Here is a 13,145-nt window from a genome sequence, read left to right as displayed (position 1 = left end):
GTTGTGTTCTTGTCTTTTTTTTACTCCTCTCTCTCTCTGCTTGGCCTGACTGACTACGAGCACAATCAGTGGACCAACTCAAGGCTGCTGGGGTACATCTTATGCTCATAGATACTGTAGTTTTTGATTGATCAATAGCGTTATCAATACAGTTTATGATTTCTAATACTTTTGCCTGTCCACATGATAGCACGATGTTTCTCATTAATGTGGTTGTTTCATGACGTTGTTGTTTCAATCATAAAGTGTGAACCCCAAAGCCTACAATTTCACCAACTACCCAGCTTTCAGAAAAATAGTTTCTAAGTTCTGTTACTTCCTATTCACAGACACAATAGGACAGAAAAAAGATATTAAAAATACTGTTTAATTCTCCAAACTGTTTTTCTTTACAAAAGCAATACATATTCATTAAACAATTCAGAAAGTACAAATGAGCAGAAAGAGAGAAATTTCACCCATAATTCGCCCACTAGAGTCAAGCAATATATAAATGGTTCTAATAGGTAACTAAAAGGGTCATACAGAAAAATGTTTTGTAAACTTAGATTTTTACTTAATATGACAGCTTTAACATTTTTGTGTCATTAAATATTTCAAAGATTGTCTACACTCTTTCACTATGAGCCAGGCCAGCACATCTCAGACACAGGCCAGCCTGGTCTGTGTTGGAGTCTCTGACTCTGGAGAGTCTCCTGTTTTTGAGTCACTTTGTTGTTCTCCACGTGGACATATTTTAAAATGGAGGAATGATAGGGAAAGTCCACCCTAGGTTATTGTGAGTTAAATAATTGTGGACAGTTGCAAATCGTATCACAAGAATAATAGATTTCCACTCTAGATTTCCACTGAGTGAAAGTCCAGACAAGATCAACAGTGGGCTGACTCTGATTCTTGAGCGCCTCCTGTGTACCAGTAGCCTTTCATACGTTGTTTGGTGGTGGCATTCCCATAGGGAGTTGAGGGCACTGAAACTGGGGGGGTGTGGAAATTGCCCAAGGCCATGCAGCTAGGAAGGATTGGAGATGGTTTTCTAGCTGTTTGAATCTCCATGCTCTTTCTGTGATACCACTTGGCTTCTCCCTAATAGTGGAGGGAAAATATTTTGAACATATTTCAGTAAAAACAGAACGATTTCTGTGAATGATTAGGGCTACAGCTTGGATTAGTTGCATGAATGAAAAACCACAAATTGAGCTACTTTTAGATCCTCCACTGACTACTCCCTCTACTGCAGTCTTTGGGCTTCAGGCATTAAATGGGATGGTGCAGATGTCAAGGTCCCTATGGCACACTCAGTGACATCAGTCACCTAAGATCTGCTATGAGTCTGAAGCCACTTGAATGGCTTATGCCCCTTGAGTGCAAAACAGAAAGCCCACTATTTAGAAAGCAGATACCGCCTTGCAGGAGTGTCTTCCTTGCCATATTATTGGAGGCCATTGCTCGCAGTGTTGGAGAGCACCTCCAGCTATGTGTAGGGAAAGGCAGTGGACTTGGGTCCCTTAGGCGGGTCACTGAGCCTCTTTACTTTTCTCCAAACGATATCATTGGGCAAAGCCCCCAGAACAGTGTCCAGTCTGTGGTTGGCTCGGAACAGATTTCCCACTGAGCACCAATTAGCAGGGGTGAAGGCCTTCCAGTTAAGAGAGAAGGCCCTGGAGAGAGAGAGAGAGTGAGCGCCAGGCTTGGAATGTGAGTTCAACTATTAGCAGTGTGATTTTGAGCAACTATATATCTTCCCTCTGCCTCAATCTCCTTGTCCACAAAGTAAGGACAGCAAAAATGGTCGTGCAAAGTGTTTAGAACAGTGCCTGCCACAGAGTAATCGCTTAATACATGCTCTCTATCATTGCTATTCATTTTTATTTTATTCTAGTTTTGAATTACCATGTTTCTATAATTTCTGATCCAAGACTTCTTACCTTACTCTTCAAAGATTGTGGATATAATTTTTCTAGGACCAATTCTTTTTCCTCATTCTTGCGCTCATTTTAGGAACATCTTACATCCCACTGACTCTGTGTGTATAAGATTGCCCAGGAGTGTGATGAGAGCTAGAAGAACTTGTGGGGAGGGGGACAACAGTAATATTAGGTCCCTTTTATAGAAAATAGACTGCCAAAGAAAAGTTATCTCAGAAGTTCCTGGGACGGGTTTCCATATGTGGTTGGCTAACCAAAAAAAAAAAAAAAAAAAAATCCAAATTGAATTAGTGCCTTTTAAATGGGGAATACATTTAAGTATATATAAAAAGGAAGGCACAGAAAGGCAATGAAGAACGGCCCCCCGCACACCAGCCCTCCTTGCGCCCTCGTTACGTGGCTTCACTTTGAACCAGATCGCTCTCCAGCCTGCTGCCAGCCACCACGTGGCTGCTGGGCAGTTAGTTAAAGCCCAGCTCATATTACTGCAATGCAGGGCTGGGCACCCGTGTCCCAACTGGTACACAACTGATCTACACAGAAATCAACTTCAGGTCTTCTCTGAAATTAAGTGTGAAGGCGTGATTCCTGTGATCCTCTTTTTCCTTTCTTTTGCTTTATTTCTTTTTGGAACCGTGCCTCTCTTGCACCACAGAGGAACTTCAGTTAGGTTGTCAGTCTGATAGACTGCGTTATCAGATACGTTAGCTTTCCTCCCTCTTCCGCTGGCTTAAGAGCTTCGAAACACAAAGAATAAAAAGTGCTAAATGGGATGAAATGACCTGTCCAGGGTAGACTCAGCATCTGTGAACGACTCAGAAACCCCGCAGCTTCAAGGCCCTCCAGTCTGAGTTGCTTTTTACTTGGCTTTCCTCTCTTCTTCTCTTTTCGAACTGAAGTACTTTGTACATCATTGATCTTGGAAGATTGTTTCTTGAAACGAAACCGTTTTTCCCCAGCCCAAGGAGCCTCAGACCAGATTTGGAAGTGCGGTTGAGTGTTGAGCCTTAGAAGAGGAGATTTAAGCCTCACCTTCATTATGATACAATATTTATATTTCACAGAATGTTCAAGAAAGACAAGCAAGCAACTTCCAAACAGATTTGGCCAATACATACAATGGATAGCAGTGACCTGTGGTTTTAGGATTAGAGAAACAAAAATGTTTTAGAATGTGACTTGGTTAGAAGATACAGCTCTGTGCAGCTGTTAACCAGAGAGGAGGAATCCAGTCCCTGCCCCGTGAATGATCAAAGGGTATTAAACAAGTCTCAGGTCACACGTAATAGAAAGTTATCCCTGGTGGAACAAATTAATAGAATTGCTAGCATTTATGGGAAAGTGGGAGTGAAGACACTGCTTCTACTCATGGCTGTTGTAGGTTGTGATCTCAGGAAAGACATTGCTTATTTTTTCTATCTGTGAAATTGAAAGAGTCATTCTTTGAAAGAGCTTGGAAAAGAAGGTCGCCAGCTCATGTCCCAGGTTGTCACATGTTATCTTTGCAAAAGAGCCATCAGGAAAACTGGTTATGATTTCTTTTTTTTAATTAATTAATTTATTTTGGCTGTGTTGGGTCTTCGTTTCTGTGTGGGGGCTTTCTCTAGTTGTGGCAAGCGGGGGCCACTCTTCATCGCGGTGCCCGGGCCTCTCACTATCGCGGCCTCTCGTAGCGGAGCACAGGCTCCAGACGCGCAGGCTCAGTAGTTGTGGCTCACGGGCCCAGTTGCTCCGCGGCATGTGGGATCTTCCCGGACCGGGGCACGAATCCGTGTCCCCTGCATCGGCAGGCGGACTCTCAACCACTGCGCCACCAGGGAAGCCCCTGGTTATGATTTTGACATCCCTCCTGGTTCTGGTGCAAGATTACCGTCCGTCATAGTAGTTAACTCTCCCCAGCGATGGCCCAGCTAAGGGGTGTTGCTGATATAACCCCTCTGTGATGGAGTCTCCACAGTAGGTACTGAGTAAACACCGCCTGGATGAATGAAGGACTGAGTGAGTGAAGGGAAGTGGTCAGGGTGAGGCGAGCCCAGAGCAAGGTCACTTTTATTGATGACTTAGAAGAAACAGAAGCAGCGTATAAATGTTTATATTAAACAAATATTCTGTGGCTTATTTATGTTCATTTAGGAAAATGAAAGTCATTCTTTAAAGAGTTGGAACAGAGCAGAAGTTAGCAAATATTCTGGATTCTGTCTTTCTCTTTTAATGCGTACTAATTAGCAGGAGGAGTTTAAGTGCAGCTAAAGTTAGGGGTGGCTTACTCAGCAACCAGGTCCTGCTTGCTCTTCACCTATACCAAGCACGACTGCATTAAGAATATCCTATTTCCTTGGAGCACTTTGTTGAAACATACTTCATAAGAAAAGGTAGTAATAATGTCACAGAACTGGCTCCTGTTTTACTTTCTAGGGACCAGGCCCCTAGTTTATGCCACAAAACCAGAACAGGTAGTTGTGTCAAGATGTGGCTCCTGGCCCCAGGACAGCCAGTCCATAGTCTATCCAACTGCTCGTGACTTAGGACCGTAGCCCGGGACAAAAGTTGGGCAGTTGGGTTCTTCTCCTTCTCCCCTTCCTCTTTCTCTCTTCTCCCCCAGCTGCTGCTCTCCCAGAAACTTATACTGGGGACATATGCAGAGGTGTAAGTGAAGCCGGATCTAGCCTTTGTACCCCAACACCAAATTAATTCTCGGAGACAGAGTTTCGGGTGAAGTAGAAAAGAATGGCTTTATTGCTTTGCCAGGCAAAGGGGGCCACAGCGGGCTAATGCCCTCAGAACTCTGTGTCCCAACCTGGAGGGGTCGTGAGGTGTTTCATAGTAATGGTTCCATGATAGCATGTTGGCTCATGGACACTCTTCTGATTGGCTGGTGGTGAGGTCATCGGGAGTCTGCATCATCAACCTTCTGGTTCCAGCAGGTCTGGGGTCTCTGTGCTCCTGGGCAGCAGACAGTTAACTTCTCCCGCCTGGAGGGGGTTTCAGTACCTGCAAAACAGCTCAAAGGTATTGTTCTGTGCATCCCTCGAGGGGGAACCAGGACCCTGCCCCAAGGCTGCACTGTTGTGTCCTGACTGCTCCTCCCTTGTCTCTGCATCCTCTCCCTTCCCTGATTAGTAACTGTTTGAACCTGCTTGTTGGAACTCAGGGTAGGTCCTGGAGGCTGAATGAAGCCTATTTCCTGTAATCAAGAAATGGATGGGGGACACAGAAAGGCTTTCGTGCCCAGGAGCCAGCCCTACAGGGCTCTGCTCGGTATCATAAGGAAGTAGTAGAGACAGAAGCCAGCAGTCGTCATGGGAACAGTCAGAAGGCTTAGGGGGATGGAGACATTAGAAAGCACATGAAGCTTTTTGCCAGCGGGTCAGGAAGTCACCCACATGAGAGTGTAGAGGGGCCCCATGAATACCAGATGGCTGTCGTGAGGTCCGGAAGCTTTTGCTGCTGTGGCCGTTGGTGCCCCCTGGCCTCCAACTCAAGGATCCAGTCAGCCTAGGCCCTTTTGTGTCCTGTTCTTGGCTTCTTGTGAGACTTTCTCTTCTTGTACCATCTGTTTTGGTCGAATATTCCCCTCCCCCATGTACACTAGCTGAGGGAGTCCACATTCTTGGCAACCCAAAGAGCCAAACCAAAACTGGAAAGGAAAATATAGGGGCAGTCGCCCCACGATAGGTCAGTTCGTGTTACCTGTAAGAGTAACAGGGCGAGAGGAGCAGGCAGTGTGTTCGTGTTGCTTACGTACCGTGGAGGGAATCAAGAAGTCTGTATCAGTGGAGGATTGATTATTCACCCAGTTCTATCTCAGGGTTTATGTCTTCTGCAGAGTATTTGGTTTCTAATCTGCCCCCATTCATTGTTATAGTCATATAAATGTCTTATTACTCTTGCTAATTTCAACATCTGAAACTTTACCTATTATTTTTAATACCATGATCCTCAGATTCCATGAGCAATCGATTTTTGACAACCATTCCATACAAATGACCCTTCTTATCCTGTAGACTCAGGATTCAGGATTCAGAAGTGCTGGATTGCTGGCATTAAGCCCTGGTGCTCTATGAATGAATAGGTCTTGAAGCACTTAGGTTTAAAGCATTCTGTGTATAGAGGTGGGCAAGTTCATGATACCAGCTCTGATAAGGAGGCTTTTGTGAGCTACCCTGGGAAGTAGGCTATTGTTTACAACACTGGAGCTTTGGGAGAATGCATTCTAAGTTTCAACCAACTGGCCGACCGTTTATAAACAGGGGCCCATCTGCATACATTTTCCATGCAGTCATGTTAAAAGAAGAGTGATGAAGAATTTCAAACACAGAACTCTGGTTCTTGGGATACGCTTCATATGTGAGTTTCCACCGTGACTTATGACAGACGTGATGTACCCAGCTAACATGGTACTTGTAAAGAAAGGCCAGGCGTGGTTTTTGCTATAATGCTCCTTTTTTCCCATAGTACACAGACCTACATTTTCTTCCATATTATATGTTTAAAGGTGAAATATATGTGCCAAGTAGAGAAAACTCAAGAAAAATGGAAAATATTGACATAATTCATGTTTCTGTGCCCATTTCTGCGTGCCCAGCATGCAAGAGTGGTTGTGATGGACACAGTGGTCACATTTTTCACTGGACTGCATCCACCTTCATCCTTTATTCTGCCAGGTTTCCACTTTGTACATCATCGAAACATAGCCCAAGGATGTATTTCGGAATTAACCCTTAGGTTTCAATGATTCTCTTCAATCTTCCTCCAAGTTCTATCCAATGAAAATACTTCCTGCTTTTGTTATCATAGTTGCTGTTGCCCTTTTCTGCTGGATTTATATGTCCATGTGTACATTTCACGATTGTGATTGGAAAAGGCCACACCCAACTTGATAAGGTACAGACACTTAAGTATCATTCTTTGAAGGTCCTTAGAGCGTTTTGTTGTAGCATTCATTCCTGGGGAATGTTGACACTGGCGCTAGGAGTTCTGAGCCAATGGCAGCCTTACATACAACTGTGTTCAAGTCCAGCACTTAAACATAAGCCAGAAGAAGTTGGAACTATGGCAAACCGCATTTATAATATTGTTTGAGGGACAGCTGGGGTCAGGGCTAAATTTTAATTTATCAGATGCAGAGAGGCAACTCTTGCATAACAATAAGCACAGGCTATCTCACTGAATGGAAAATAACCACATTTTCACCTTGGAAAATATATTCTAAATAGGACAGTAATTGTTTTTAGGAAGCTATTCATGACTTCCTTTTTTCCCCCTCTACTTTCAAGAATCATCCAGGAATAAGGTAAACTTTTTATCATAATTTATACAATGTGGTAATTTTTTGAATAGTTTAGAATTTTTATAGCCTGATGACAGACCTGCCAAATTCCACACAGCCATTGTGCACTGGCAGGGAGATGGGCTGGGATGACCTGCTGGGTCCTCCACATCTCTGACGTCTGAGAGTCTTTGAAATACATCCCAGAGCTTAATTATGACAGCGGTCTTTATTATTCTGAGCCCCTAACGGCATACTTCATGGGAATAATGTAAGGAGAGAAGAGCTGGTGCCTTAGCAGTGGTCGACACAAGAATTGGAGCAGGCGATTTCAGGGAGGAACTTCCCTTTTGCAGGCGGGTGGGAGGTCGGAGGAGGAGTGGTGGGTTAGGGAATAAGAGGGTTGCTGGCAGGAACTTATCAAACTAATTCTCAATCATTTGTCCACAGTCTGCCATAAACTAATTATGGATATACTTTTTGTAGAAATAACAACCATGTTCATTTTGACCCTTTGCATCGATCTAAGCAGGGTAGATGTCATTCCCATCCTGCACCACATGCAATCCCAGTCCCAGTATCTCCTCGGAATTGTTGTGCATGGGGACTGGAACATCAAGCACCAAGCTATTTTCAAAACTTTTTATTTTTAAATAAATGTAAACTTACAGAGCAGTTGCAACTATAGACAGAGAAACCACAGGACAACTCTTAAGAAATTCGCTCTGGTACAATACCTCTAACTAAAACTGCACACTCTTTTCCGTCTCACCAGCCTTTCCTCCAATGTCCTTCACTGTTCCAGGATCCAGTGCAGGTGCCACACTGCATTTAGTTGCAGGGTCTCCATAGCCTCCTCCCATCTGTGACCTTCCCTCGGTCTTTCCTTGTTGTTCACGACCTTGACACTTTTGAAGGGTACCGGTCAATTACCTTGTCAGGTGTCTCTCATTTTGGGATTGTGTGATGTTTTGACAAGTTGGAGCTATGGCTTTTGGGAGAGAATATCACAGAGATGGTGTAGCCTTCCTGGTGCATCGTATCCTGAGATGCAGGGCATCAGTGTCCCACTACTGGTGATGTCACCTTAATCAGGGTGGGGTCTGCTAAGTCAGCAACATAGAACGTATTCCACTTCTGTGAATGGGGCCTGGGTTAGCAAAAGAACTTAGCTAAACTCGTGTTAACTATTAGTTTAGAAGACATACAGTTTAAACTGCATGTATGGGCCTTGAGTAAGTATTCAGTGCTTTGAATCATTGGTTGGGCTTGTGAGATTCATTTCAGTGCTCTGTGATTTGCGGCCAGCATGGTGGATATAGGTCTGAACACATCTCTGGTAATGCTGTGGCTGTGTGTAGCCATCAGTGAGTCAAGCCCTGACCTCCCTTTGCCTTGGTCTTAACTCTGAGGCTGAAGGATAGTCCATTGGTGAGCACTACACACAACAGCCCCCCTAAAGGAAGGAGCACTGATCCAGTTACCACCTCAGGAGTTGTCTTTTTTATCTGCCTGTGCCACATTTATCTTCTTTTCCCCTTAACCCTGCGAGATAGGAAAATCAGAAAGAGTGTCATCTTCATTCCATAAATTGAAAACAAAACCAAACCCACCCAAAACTGATGAACCGATGCTGAGAAAAGTTCAAGGACTTGCCAGGGTTCTGTGGCCGTGGCAGTGCAGCATCAGTGATGGGACCCAGGTTCTCTGATGCTTAGTCCACTGACCTGCCCGGACACTCAGTGCACTCCAGCAGGAGAGGCTGGGCTGCTGCAGGTCCAGAGCCGTCCAGCACATACGCAGGTGGCTCCAACTCTGAATTTGTTACCAAGTTATTATGAAAGCCAAGGAACGTTAGTTAATCACTCGTTTCTCCACTTGGTGATTGTTATTTCAGGAATAAAATATTCCTGGGGTTTACTTCTAATTTAATGCCAAGATGCAAATTGTGCCTCACCTGTTTCACCTGAGGTGTTATTTATGCCCAAATTACACCTCCTAGATGAGGACCCATTGTGCATGTTTCCTCCTTTGGAAATTAAATATAATAATAGTAATCAGCTGCATACAAAGCAATTGTAGGGGGTGGGAAAGGCTCAAAATTTGTAACAGCTCAGGAAAAACCATCATCAGGGAAAAGCGCTATGGAAATGCTCAATGCAGACGTAAGAATTATGACATCTCTGCCAATTCACCACCAGAGGCCAGGGTAACACAAATGCATGGTAAACGTGAACTTCGTTCAACAAATATATATTGGCTACATGTAACGTCAGAGTCTAAAGCTAGAGGGGGTTTTATATAACAATAACCGCAGCTAAAACTTTTGAATAGACAATTTTTTAAGAACAGCTTTAGGTTTATAGCCATATTGAGCAGCAGGTACAGAAATTTCCCGTATGTCCTCTGCCCGCACCCTGATCCCAGCAGCCTCCCGCGTTATCAGCATCCTTCACTAGAGTAGTACATCTGCTGGAACTGATGAGCCTACACTGACGTGTCATCATCACCGGTGGGTTACGTTAGAATTCACTCTTGGTGTGCGTTCTGTGGGTTTGAACAAATGTATAATGACATGCAGCCGCCATTATAGTATCATCCAGAGTCCTTTCACTGCCCTAAATATCCTCTGCTCTGTCTGTTCATCCCTCACTCCCCTAACTCCTGGCCATCACGGGTCTTCTTACTGTCACCACGCTTTTACCTTTTCCAGAACGTCATATCGTTGGAATTACACAGTGTGCAGCCTTTTCACATTGGCTTCTTTCGCTTAGTGATACCCATTTACATTTCTTCTATGTCTTTTCATGGCTTGATAGCTTATTTCCTTTTAGCACTAAATAATATTCCATTATGTGAGTGAACCACAGTTTTTCTTTTTTTAAAAATCTATTCACCTACTGAAGGACATCTTAGCTACTTGCAGATTTCGGCAATTATGAATAAAGCTGTTATAAACCTTCGTGTGCAGGTTTTGTGTGGACATAAGTTTTCAACTCCTTTGGGTAAACACCAGGGAGTGTGACTGCTGAATCGTATGTTAAGAGAACATCCAGCTTCGTAGAAATAGCCAAAGTGTCTCCCACTTTGTGTACCCCCCCAGCAATAAATGAGCGTTCCTGTTGCTCTAATCCTCTCTAGCATTTGGTGCTGTCAGTACTCTGGACTGCGGCCATTCTAATATGTGTGCAGTGGTATCTCATTTTGCTAGAAGCTCTTGAGGGCTTACTATGTACCGGACACTGGACCAAGCACGATAAATGAGGATCTCATTTAATCCTTGCAAAAATCCTAAGAAGTGAGTGCTATGATTTCGTCTTTCCCCCTTACAGAGAAGTAAGGAGAAGCTCAGAGAGGCTACATAACTTACCCATGGTCCCATAAACAGCGAGCACAAAGCCACGTGGGCCGAGGAGCTCCTGTGGAATGTGCAGCAGCTGATCTTGGACAGTGCAGTTCCTCCACACGCCCCTTTTACAAGGACCTTGACTCCAGATCTCTGAAGGGCTCCCTGGAAGTCACAGCTGATTAGGGGCAGGAAGAGAACCGATCTTTGTCTGCCCTGCCCAACTTCTTAGCCATCAGTCATGTGGAGACTGGCCTCCGATATAATGTGTGCAGTTCAGGATACTGATGAATCTTGATATATGACAGCTATTCCAAGGTTCTCAAACCCAGTGCTTATTTTGAATGTATTTAATTTAATGCTCAGATGAGAGACGGAAGACCTCTCTTGACTGCAACATAAACTTAGCATCGCCTTGCTATCTGCTTGCAATATGCTTTCTGCCCCGCACACGAACACCAGGCACAGATGAGCCTCTGTGTTATTACGGGACCTCCCTCCAATGCTAACTGTTTTCTTAGGTAGTTTCCATTCCCAGCTCTATGGTACCCGTGGTGTTTCTGATTTTTTTCATACGTGATAGAGAATTCTTAGAACATCAGTTCCAAGCCAGTTCAATTTTGTAAACAAATGTTAGACATAAGAAGGTGACGTTTGTGGATTTTTTTCAGTTGAGGTGGCTGTAATTCCAAAAATGTCAAGAATCATAGAGTTGCTCATTCAAATAAGGAAAATCATTTGTTTCTAACTTGAATTAGAGAATACTAGAAAAGCACCAACTGACTGACTTCTACAGATTTCCTGTAGAATGCCTTGCTGTTGTCAATAGGATGGAGATTCTGTTCTTGGAAAGAGGAGAACGTGTAAAACTGACGGCAGAGTCAGGGTGAAAGAGGCCAGTGCAGGCCGTTATACTCTTTACGTGCGGAGGTGCTGTGAGCAGGCTCTGTGGGACTCTGGAGCCCTGTGATGCCATCCTGCTGGGACCACTGAACCCCCCGTGCAGCACGGTTCACAGAACAGGGGTGGAGCTGGAGCAGGCGGGGGATGGGCTGGTGCAGGGGCTGAGGGGGGTCGGGGAGGGGTGTGAGCCTCACTCCACCAGGCGGTAGAGGTGGGGCTGACGGGCCCTTAGCACCTCCTGTGGACTTGCTTTAGCTGCATTCTCCTGTTTTCTGTTCATGGGCTACAAACGCCTTCACAGTGACCTTAGTAAGAAATACTCTCCCACAACATTGTAAAGCAACTATATTCCAGTAAAAATTAATTTAAAAAAAGAAATACTGATTCATATTTTTAGATGACCATTTACAAATTCACAAAGCCTTATTCCCTTTACCTTGATGAACTAAATTATCCACTTCCACCCCCATAAATGGTGTTGTATTTCTATTTCCCTACTTTGGGTTAGGTTTCGTGAGTCTTAAATTTCACAACAGAAAACCATGAAGCTCAGTCCTCACTTTCGACAGAAAGCTCAAGTTTGAACCGAGGACCTAACTTTGTTGGTTCAGAAACGTACTGTTTTTTCTCTTAGTTCCACCACTGGGTACAGTGGACCGCAAACACCCTGGACATGGTCCTCCTCTCAAGGGCTCATGTGTTCACGGGGTGTAAAGCACATAACTATGTGGTAAGTGTGTATGACGTGTTAGGATGTGCAGGGGACGGAGGGCTTCATTTACCTGCAGGTGGTTGGGGAAGGTTTTCCGGAGGAAACTACCACGTACTGTCCCTATCTCTCCCCAGCGCCCCCTGGTGATTCACAAGTCACCTTTGTCGTTTCCCGCATGGAGGCCCCTTCTCACTTGTCAGTAGTAACATCCTGAGGCATCAATATCCTCAGCACACTTTGGACACTGGTGCAAAGGACAAGGAGGTCACCGATGGCATTTGCAGTGGGAATGAGATCCGGGGCGCATTTTAGAAACGGGGCTCCGTGGAGAACGGATGCTGGGGCCTGGAGTGAAATGACCGTGAGCGCTTGAACCCATGAGGGTGTCACAGCTGCTCAGGCAGAGAGCCCTGAGAACTCAGCCAAGCCTCTGGCACAGGAGGGGCAGCGAGGGGGTGGATTCAGATACATCTTGGACGTGAGAAGTGAAGGAGAGAAGTCAGGGATGGCTTGTCTCTTACAAGGTGCGTGAACCAAGTCCTGGATTCCATCCGAGGGAACCGCAGGCCTTCTCGTTGGGACCACTCTGTAGAGCATGGAGTAACCCGCAGCGATCGTGCTTGTGTTTAATATTTCTGATGGGCTCAGCTTCCCGGTTGACTTCCACCTGTTTATTTTGCTCTCTTCTTCATTTGACCACAAGCACTTTGGTCACCAGGAGTTTTCTTTTTGCCTTTGTACTTATGTTTGTTTTACATGGCGTAAACAATGGGTGCTAAATACAAGCGACCTGCCATTTTCTGATTGGTCAGGATCCCGAAAAGGACATCAAAGCTGTCCTCTTAAGAGGCTCTGTGGATTTAGTCTGTTGATTTAAATGCTTTAGAAGGAGGGAGAGCAATTTCCGAAAGCCGCAGGACCCATCTGAGTTAGCACTGATTTCAGATTTATTTGCTTTTAGCGGCTTCACGTCATACCCAGCACCCTATC

Source organism: Stenella coeruleoalba, assembly GCF_951394435.1.
Source record: "Stenella coeruleoalba genome assembly, chromosome: 13".
NCBI classification, from domain to species: domain Eukaryota; kingdom Metazoa; phylum Chordata; class Mammalia; order Artiodactyla; family Delphinidae; genus Stenella; species Stenella coeruleoalba.
This window is presented reverse-complemented; position numbering follows the sequence as displayed.